Below are 9614 nucleotides of genomic sequence, written 5' to 3' on the forward strand. Positions count from 1 at the left end.
TTACCCAATTATTTAAAACAAAAATAATGGTGTGAGTCCACATCATCTGCATTTAGAGGGGAAAATAGAGGTTACGTGAAACATCGCGCATACGCACGCATCTCAGAAGGGATCGATGAAATGAAACCTGTTCGTGGACCTTTATTAACCATAACAGGAAGTAAAAGCGCTTGTGCCCGTCACGTTTTGCTGTGTTGGTCCGTTTTTTGCGCAAAAATTATAGAAAGTATACGCGGTACGGGCGACACTTCAAGAGGGTGCGTGTCAGCACAACCAGTGGTGTCGCGCAGTCATCTGGTGTTGGGAGAGCTGCGCGACCGCCACAGGGCGGCATGCAGGCTTTCTCCGTGCATGGGAACGTTTCGCCGAATGGATGATTGGGGTATTTTATCTACGTGCAAGGAAGAGAAAGGCGAAAAAGCAAAACGCACGTTTTTATCTGAGTGAGCCGTGCGGCGACGAACATAAAATCGGTTGCGTACGGTTGGTAATGGACTTGTCGTACGCTGTTACAATTCAGGTCTGCATGCAACCATTTTTAATTCAGTTTAGCACTGACTGCTTGTAAATGTTGCCGCCGTTACTTGAAGCAAGAGTTCGACTGGCGTAGGATGGATGCAGCAGCAATGAAAGTCGAGCTAATTGGTATGTTTGCATACTTCGAACAGCGCTAATACGACGGGGTCAAAAGTAGGCCCTGTAGCCACTTGCCATTTCATTGCAAAAAATGCAAGTGAACCTCATCCTTCAATCACACGAAGATACTGTACGAACACGGTAATCAAACAACAAGAAAAGTGGTGGAAGCTTGCCACGTTATAAGAGCTTGGGAGAGGGCTGCATAGGCCACCCATCCTTATCCCTGTCAGATAAGGAAGTTGGTTTGTTGGTGAGTGGGAAAGGAAAAAAAAATTCTTGCAGATGTGTTTTTTATCGATGTACGCAGTCATAGCGCATGACCAAATGTATGCGTATGTAAATGTTGTTTTCCTTTGAATAAATTTTAGTTGATAGTCAGCGCCTGTGTTCGTCCTTCTTTCTTCGTCTCCGTCGTATTAGCGCTGTTCCAAGTATGCAAGTCTAGGATGTAGGTCTAAAAAGGAAGCATTAACGCATGCTGGTTCGTATCTGTTTTTCGCGTACTTGTGAAACAGTAGTTGCACCATTACAAACTTTATTTGTAGCTAGCAGGGAAAGTTAGTTGTTGAAGGGGGTGACCGGAAGTCCATGCTTACTTTTTCAAGATGCCACAAAATGCAAGCTTGGATCATAAATAAACCGCTTTGTCCCGATAGCAATGATATTATTTTTATCGAAGAATGGAAGCAGTGGCGACGCCACAGCCTTTTTCGGGCGATGTCTCTATGACGTCACAGAATATTGTTTGTAGGTTTGGGGGCCTCCGCACAGAGCCACCGCCAAGAAACGTGTCTCTGCAATTATAGTTGGACGTCTCGTTTTGTTTGCTGGTATTTCTTGAATGCTAACGTTCAGTTAACACGCTGATAACTGTGCTTTCAGTGCTCACTCTATTGGGTCACTGTTTCCTCTATTGCTTCACTGATGTGGTCGCGTAGTGCGGAATTGAAAAGTTTTTTCATAATTTCTTCCATTTTTTCGCTCACAAAACCAAGTTTCTCACGGATGGTACTTAGCAGAGTTTGTTACCAAAGGCAGGTCCTCTCAAACTGAACAAGGCTGTATTGTGTCTTCATGGGCCCTTTGAAGCAGGAGCGTGCTAATGTTCTGCCGAAGCTGGCTTAGCACACTGAGAGTTCGCAATAATGGTATCCTCAGCGGGAAAGATGCTTCTACGCGCTCAAGAGGTGGCTTGGATACCTTTGGATACCTTGGATACCCAAGAGGCGGCTTGGATACCTTTGGTGATACCCGTTCCCGCCTTTAAGCGTGTACGCTACCGGCAAAAAAAAAAATCGATCGACAGCCAGGGCAGGTGACGAGTGCTGCGGTCGGAAGCTCTTACCCTCTTTTAAATAAATTCCTAGCAGCGGAGACCCTTAGAGTGAGCTGTCGCTATTGCTGATCGCCAAGTAGTTCCCACCCAATTAATAGGTTCGGTAGCTGCACGGAGTGTTAAAAAATGTGATGTTTCGAAAGATATCTTCGCAGTGCTTCTCCAGCGAGGTTAGAGCGAAAAAAAAAACAGAAATCGAAGAAGAAAAACAGAATCGTTGACAAAACATGCGCTCATCAAGGTAGGTACCGTCTAATTAGTGTAGTCGGTAGCTGTATCGAGCGCCGGAAAACCGCGCTGCATACTTAAAAAAAAAAAAATTCCGCGGTGCTTATTCAGCTCAAGCAAAGGAGGCGCCATCAAGTTCGTAGTTGCTAACAAAGCGCTGGGCCATTTGCCCTATACTCGGAATAGCTCACAGGATTCGCAGGTTTTGGTTGAACGGGCTACTGTATTCGCCACCAGCCTGGTAGCCACCCCGCCCCCTTAACCATGTTGTTCAAAATGAAGTCTCTCTCTCTCTCTCCCTCTCTCTCTCTCTCTCTCTCTCTCTCTCTCTCTCTCTCTCTCTCTCTCGCTCGCAGACATCAACAGATTGTGCAATATTTATTAAACGCAGGGAGCAGACTGACAGTTGCTAACGGGAGGGTCTGTCTTGCGCCACAGCCGTTTGTTTGCGGTACGCCGGCGGGGAAATCGTAGGCGTATTTGACGGGCATCTTGGAACCATCCATGGTTTGCCGCCGATGAAATGAGCACTTCATATCCTTAGCAACCTCAACGGAGCCATTCGGTTATACGCACTCGTCTTCCGCCAATGGGCAGACTCTCAAGTTGAAACAGATGGGAACAGCCGCTTGGTATATTTTTTTTTCTTGCGTCATTTTGCCACAGGGCATAAGTAACAAGGAACCAATGGACAAAACAGGACAGAGGTACGACACAGAAAAAAAAAAAAACACACAATGATTCGGGGTGACGCACACTGCGTTTCCATTGGGATCACTAGTCTTGGAGGCTTGGCTCGAATGAAAGTCGATAGAACTTCGTTTCCGATGGACAATTTGCGTAGACGACGACGCATTTGTGCGCCCCACAACGGGAAATTCATCGTACTAGCGGCCACAGGGATACAGAAGAGGCAAAACACACGCTAGAACTTTAACCCATGTTTATGCCACATAAACACGGAAAGCCTCTATATGGACAGCCACGATAAAAAGTTTACGGACCAGGGAAATGGCAATTTTAGGTTATTTCTGTTCCTATAGCAGCCCGACAAACTGTCGAATACATGCGAGATGTCGTAGAAGTACTGAACTAACTAAAACTACCGCACACAGTACTCCGGGCTGCCGTGCGGCAGAGAAATAACTCAAAATTGCTGTTTTCGTGGTCCGTGAACTTCTGCTCTTGGGTGTACATGATACGTGGAAAGATAATCACAAAAGCAAAGTGAAAAAAAAAAAGAAACAGTACCACAAACGTCACAATTGCTCATATCGGAAATGCTGTGCACAGTATACCGGCCCATCTCACAGGCCGTAAATTAATCCGACACGTGTGTAAGACACTCACCCGTCGCCCATGCGCAAACCAGCATCCCCTTTCAGTCAAAAAAAAAAAAAGATTTCTTTCGCAGACAGCGCCAACCTTAGGACGGTGTGCTAACAAACATTTCCCCATCTCTTCTTATTGTGAAGGCATCGACAATTTCTCTGTTTGTGGGGAAGACCTGTACACGATGCGTGTCTGCGAGAAATCTGGAGTGCAACCAAGTGCACCTACGGCAATGTTCAGCGGTGGCCAGTCCCCATCTGCGCGTTCACTGCTGCGTGATGCTCTCTGAGCCTTACATTGAGTCACAGATAGAGAGCATCCCTCCTGTATCCCTGCGTTAATGTTCGCTAGTACCATAAACTCCCTAGTTACCGACCAACTTGCCCAACTTTCCGTTTTAGTTTTCCGTTTTACGAATTGACGCTGCCTGCATGATCTGACTGTTTTCTCAACAAGTCATTCCGGGAGTGTCCGCGAGACGATGCGGCCGTCTTCTAGCGCGGTCTGCCGATCGTGGTATAACCGAGCAAAGTAATATAGTTATATCATGCTGGAGCCAAGGAAGCAAGGTGCACTGTTTTTTTTTTAAGTCACCGGACGCATTCAGCCACGCGTCCCACTGCGTGGGAAGGCGGCGGATAGGGGCGTACGGCTGGGCCAGGTGGCGCGCCGGAGCGGTACTAGCAGCGCTGCGCGCGGCGGAGAACCGCCCTAGATTGCCGTACGCGCACCGAGCTGCCGTGCGGCCGCTGCTGGTTTTCAATGGCGACTAACACGTTGGCATTCTACTGCGGCTTCCTTCCTCTCGAAAACTGTGAGCTATTTTTTAGGGGGGCGACCCTGAAGAAAGGAAAGCTAAACTCGGTTACAACTCAAGAACGGCACCACCTCATGTAGTGTATCACTCCGCCAAAGCGCCGGACCCGTGACGCCAGTGTGCGCGTGTTTTGAAAGGGATTGCTATGAATGCGTGATATCGTCTGCCTTGTCTCACGCAGTTTGTTTGTCGTCACTGGAGTCATTTATAAGCATATTAAGTAAAAAAAAATTGTGGGAACGGCTCACGCCATGTTCAAAATGTTCCCAGTAACGCCCTACTTGCGCCGCGCGGAGAAACATCCGGCTACGGTGATAAGGCACAGCGGCAACTTCTGGCCTGCAGTGGTGTATAGATTAGTAATGCAGGCGATAAAATCAGAAATTCAAGCATGGATGGAAGAAAATGAAATACTTGGGGAACTGCAGAATGGATTTAGACAAGACAGGCGACTGGATGACAATCTGTTCGTGATAACGCATTGCATTGAAATTGCGAAAACACAGAAGAGACCACTATGGATTACGTTCTTGGACATTAAAGGGGCATATGACAACGTAAACAGAGAACGGCTGTGGAGAATGCTGAAACTCCAGGGATTAGATGACGAGTTAGTACAGTTCCTTATAGCAATCTATAAAGACAATAGAGTGCACCTTACTTGGGAAGGACAGAAATGCGCCCAGCAGGTCAACATCCATCGGGGACTGAAACAGGGATGCCCTTTGAGCCCAATACTGTTCATGCTTTACATGGCAGGGTTAGAAAAGAAACTGGAAGAAAGTCAAGTAGGGTTTAGCCTAACCCATATGCTGCAAGGCGAAGTGGTACAACAGCATATTCCGGGAATGTTATACGCAGACGACATTGTTCTTTTAGCTGATAACCAAACCGATATGCAGCGGCTAATAAATATTTGCGGCCAGGAAGCCACTGACCTCGGATTAAATTTCAGTGCAGAAAAATCAGGAATAATGGTTTTCAATGACGCTACCACCGACGTAGTGTCTATCCAGCAAGGCGAATTACCTAGAGTGAAGGAATATAAATATTTGGGAGTGTGGATAAACGAAGGGGATAACTACTTAAGTACTCACGAGGAGCAACTTAAGGTCAAGGGAAAGCGAAACGCAGCTATAATGAAGCATAGAGCTCTGTGGGGGTATAACAAATATGAAGTAGTAAGAGGAATGTGGAAAGGAGTAATGGTTCCGAGTCTCACGTTTGCGAATGCTGTACTCTGCTTAAAATCAGACGTTCTATCAGGCCTTGAAGTAAACCAGAGAACGGTAGGACGTTTGGCCTTAGGCGCGCATGGAAAAACAACTAACGAAGCAGTTCAGGGGGATATGGGCTGGGCGTCGTTTGAAGTTAGAGAAGCTCAGAGTAAAATATGCTTTGAGATGAGGTTGAGGGCAATGGATCAACGAAGGTGGGCAGCTAAGGTATTTAGGTACCTATACTTGAAAACCGTGGACACGCAGTGGTTAAGAAAGACTAGAAGGCTAACGATGAAATACGGAAAGAACAGTGGGGAATCCTAAACAGCCAAGGTAACCAAAAAAGAGGCAAGGCAGATTGAAACGAATAAATGGAGGGAAAAAATGGAAGCTAAAACGTCGTTAGAGATGTACAGGGCTGAGAAGATGAACATCAGAAAGGAAAATTTCTACGATAATTCCCAGGGCAGTGCTTTGCTTTTTGAGGCTAGAGCAGGTTGCTTGCGAACTAAGAGTTTTGTGGGGAAGTATTCACAAAATGATGGGGTATGCGTGGTCTGCGGTAAAGAAACAGAAACTATGCGGCACATCGTGTTAGAATGTGAGGGTATCCATCCAAATCTACATGAAGGGAATATTGGGCTTTCAGAAGCCCTAGGATTTAAGGGTATCACAGAGGAAGTTAACTTCAAGGCTGTCGAGGGGACGAAAAGAAGATTAGAATGCTGGTGGACGAAAAGCAGAGAGGGGAATATTGCCTAGGACAGTTACCACCTGTAACAGGAAAAAAAAAAGTATTTTGTGCCTAATAAGCTTTTTGTGCCTGCCCTAAGCAGCGCTAGTATTGAACCAAAAATGTAAAACATAGGTATATTAGTCCTTTTTGGTCAGATGACATGTCATCACCCCGATACAAAAGGGAAACCAATAGAAATCATCATCATCATCATCATCATGGTGCCGTTCTTAAGTTGTCACCGAGTATACTCGTGAAACATGTGTTCGCGGTGGAGGAGATAATACAAGCCGACGAGCATCAGCTGAACGCCAAGTGCGTTTCACAAGTGCAAGACAACGTCGTCTACGATGTGCGTCTGAAGGTAAACGCTCTTTCTCTTTTTTGTGTTCTTTCTACCGCTCTTGTCGAATGTATTCGCGCTCAGAGGCTAAGTACACAAAGGTGGTGATACTAAACTGACTTTTCGCATGCAGATCTGCGCTCACACACGGTCCGTAGCCTCCGGGACGTGCTCTTGCAAGGCGGGAATAACCGGCCGCTGTAAGCATGCCGCGGCTGTGTGCGCCTACGTGAATGAGGCAACCTACGATACCTGCACAAGCAGACCCCAGCAGTGGGGAAAACCGTCGAAAAAACGCAAGCGGGACGTGAACAAGACCATCGCGGACCTGTTCCCAGGTATTTTTATTAGGAATGCATTCGCTCGATTCCTCTTTTCACCGTGGTTTCGTGACTGATTGATTATGAGGTTTAACGCGCCGACGCTACACAGACGACGAGGCGCGCCGTAGTGCAGGGTTCCGGATTAATTTTGACCACCTGAGGATCTTTAACGTGTGCCGAAATCTCGAACACACGGGCGTTTTTGCTTTTCGCCTGCGTCATAAAATCGGCCGCCGCGGCCGGGAACCGAACCCGCTTTCTTGACATACCCTGGTTTCGTGAACTTGAAAACTTATCCTCCTCATATCCTCCTCCTCCTCATCAACTTATCCTCCTCATGAAAACTTATCCTCCTCTTCATCGGGCGGATGAGGCGACGTCAAATTTCTAGGAGCTGATCGATTCCGCTTTGCCCACCTGCGGTAAAAGCAGGGCGAGTATAAGTCAGTGTGAAATCTGGCTGATTCTACCCTTCATCTTACCTTTCGTGTCTCTCACCGCTTACCCGCCGCTTTTTGTAAACATCCGGAAACAGAGTCGGCAGGTAGGCTGGGTTGGCCTGGCTCTCGCTCTTTGCATTGTTCACGAAGTGCCTGCTGCATATTCGTGTGTTTTTTTTGGGGAGCCACGGGGAGCCATCAGAGCTATTAGAAAGTAAGGTAATTTAGTGCAGTTAAGCTACTGAATGACAGGAGAAAGGCAGAGAAACGGTCACTCACTTTTTCCGCCGCACAGCCCTAATCCAGGCTTCTCGGCGGTCTGCCTCGTACCACTTGCCGGGAAACGAATAGAACTTGACGATGGGCTCTTTTCCCTTCGTGTTTGCGACGCTGTTGTGGCACCCAACTGCACAACAATATTTAGAGCCCTGTCTTTTCCTCTTAGGCGCGCTAGTTTTCATCACGGCGAAGCAGCAAGCAGCGTACTCCAAGCGAATCTGCGGAAGAGCGCACCCCGTGTGCGGCAATGAAATGGGAGCGAAGGCCGCCAGGGGAGGAAACGGCGCTGCATGCGCGCGGCGAAACTTGAGCCGTACGAAAAGGACGATGGCTGCTCGAGGCGATTTTTTTTTCTTGAAGTCTTTATGGTGGCCGGTGATCACCTGTGGGATCCACTGTAAACACAGCCTCTGATACTTCCCGGTTTTCGTAACAATCGTTTGTTAATTCCTGACTATACGTAGCCAACTCCTGCACTCGCAAGCACAATATCCGTCGACCGTCTGAGCGTATGCACAGCTGTATGTTAGTTTGCTCACGTCCTTTCCGAACCATTCGCAACCATTCAGTAACTGCTGCTTTCGGTACACAAAAACGCGAGTTCGATTCCCGGCCGCGGCGGCCGCTTTTCTGATGGAGGCGAAAAGCGAAAACGCCTATGTGTTCGAGATTTTGGCGCACATTAAAGATCCCCATGTGGTAAAAATTTATCCGGAGCCCTCCACTACGGCGCGCCTCATCGCCTGCGTTGAGTCGGCGCGTTAAACCCCACAATCAATCAATCAATCAATCAATCAATCAATCAATCAATCAATCAATCAATCAATCAATCAATCAATCAATCAATCAATCAATCAATCAATCAATCAATCAATCAATCTTCGGTACACATTTGCCACCGTATACGGCCTGCACTGCGCTATGACTGCCGACTGGTCGATACCCATCAGCTCGTAGTAACTGAATTGCCGCTCGCTGATCCACTCTGGACGAGAGAGAGAGGAATTTTATTGAAACGAAATAAACACAGAAAGGTCGGCCTGACGGTAGTATATCTGGCCAGCTATTCTGTGTGTGGGAAGGGAAAGTGGAGGAAAGAGTGTGGATAGAGGACGAGAGAGATGAAGATGGCGGAGAAATAAATTCTCTATTACGCCATACTAGGTTGTCAATGGTTTCCAACCGCGGCGGCCGCTTTTCTGATCGAGGCGAAAAGCAAAAATTACACCATCTTCACGTGGGGAACCCTGATGACGATGCGAAGCATCGTGGCGGTTCCGTGTGGTTCCATTATGTTGCCGTTATGTTGAGTGATCTGGTTTTTACTAGCGCAACGCCCGTGTGTACGAGATTTCGGAGCACGTTAAAGATCCCCAGGTGGTCCAAATTAATCCAGAGCCCTCCACTGCGGTGCGCCTCATCGCCTACGTTGCGCTGGCGCGTTAAATTAAACCCCACAATCAATCAATCAATCAATCAATCAATCAATCAATCAATCAATCAATCAATCAATCAATCAATCAATCAATCAATCAATCAATCAATCTTTGGTACACATTTGCCACCGTATACAGCCTGCATTGCGCTATGACTGCCGACTGGTCGATATCTGTCAGCTCGTAGTAATTGAATTGCCACTCGCTGATCCACTTTGGACGAATTCCGTATTACGCCATACTATGTTGTCAATGGTTTCCAACCACGGCGGCCGCTTTTCTGATGGAGGCGAAAAGCAAAAACGCCCGTGTGTACGAGATTTCGGAGCACGTTACAGATCCCCAGGTGGTCCAAATTAATCCAGAGCCCTCCACTACGGTGCGCCTCATCGCCTGCGTTGCGTCGGCGCATTAAACAACTTCAATCAATCAATCAATGGTTTCCAACACAAACCGGGCACGATCGCTTGTGCTTTGTTGTGAGC

General features: G+C 47.4%; 1 long non-coding RNA gene across 1 annotated transcript; it reads right to left on the reverse strand.

Moving 5' to 3' along the window:
* Positions 1-7336: 7336 nt before the first annotated feature.
* On the reverse strand, positions 7337-7933 carry LOC144168791 (uncharacterized). Its single transcript, XR_013322235.1, has 3 exons — positions 7694-7933; positions 7457-7618; positions 7337-7391 (listed from the first exon to the last, which is right to left on the reverse strand). It is a non-coding gene; the product is annotated as an uncharacterized LOC144168791 (long non-coding RNA).
* Positions 7934-9614: the final 1681 nt, after the last annotated feature.

The sequence above is a fragment of the Haemaphysalis longicornis genome, unplaced genomic scaffold (assembly GCF_048455015.1).
Source record: "Haemaphysalis longicornis isolate Haplotype H1 unplaced genomic scaffold, Haemaphysalis longicornis Haplotype H1 scaffold_1, whole genome shotgun sequence".
Lineage (NCBI taxonomy): Eukaryota > Metazoa > Arthropoda > Arachnida > Ixodida > Ixodidae > Haemaphysalis > Haemaphysalis longicornis.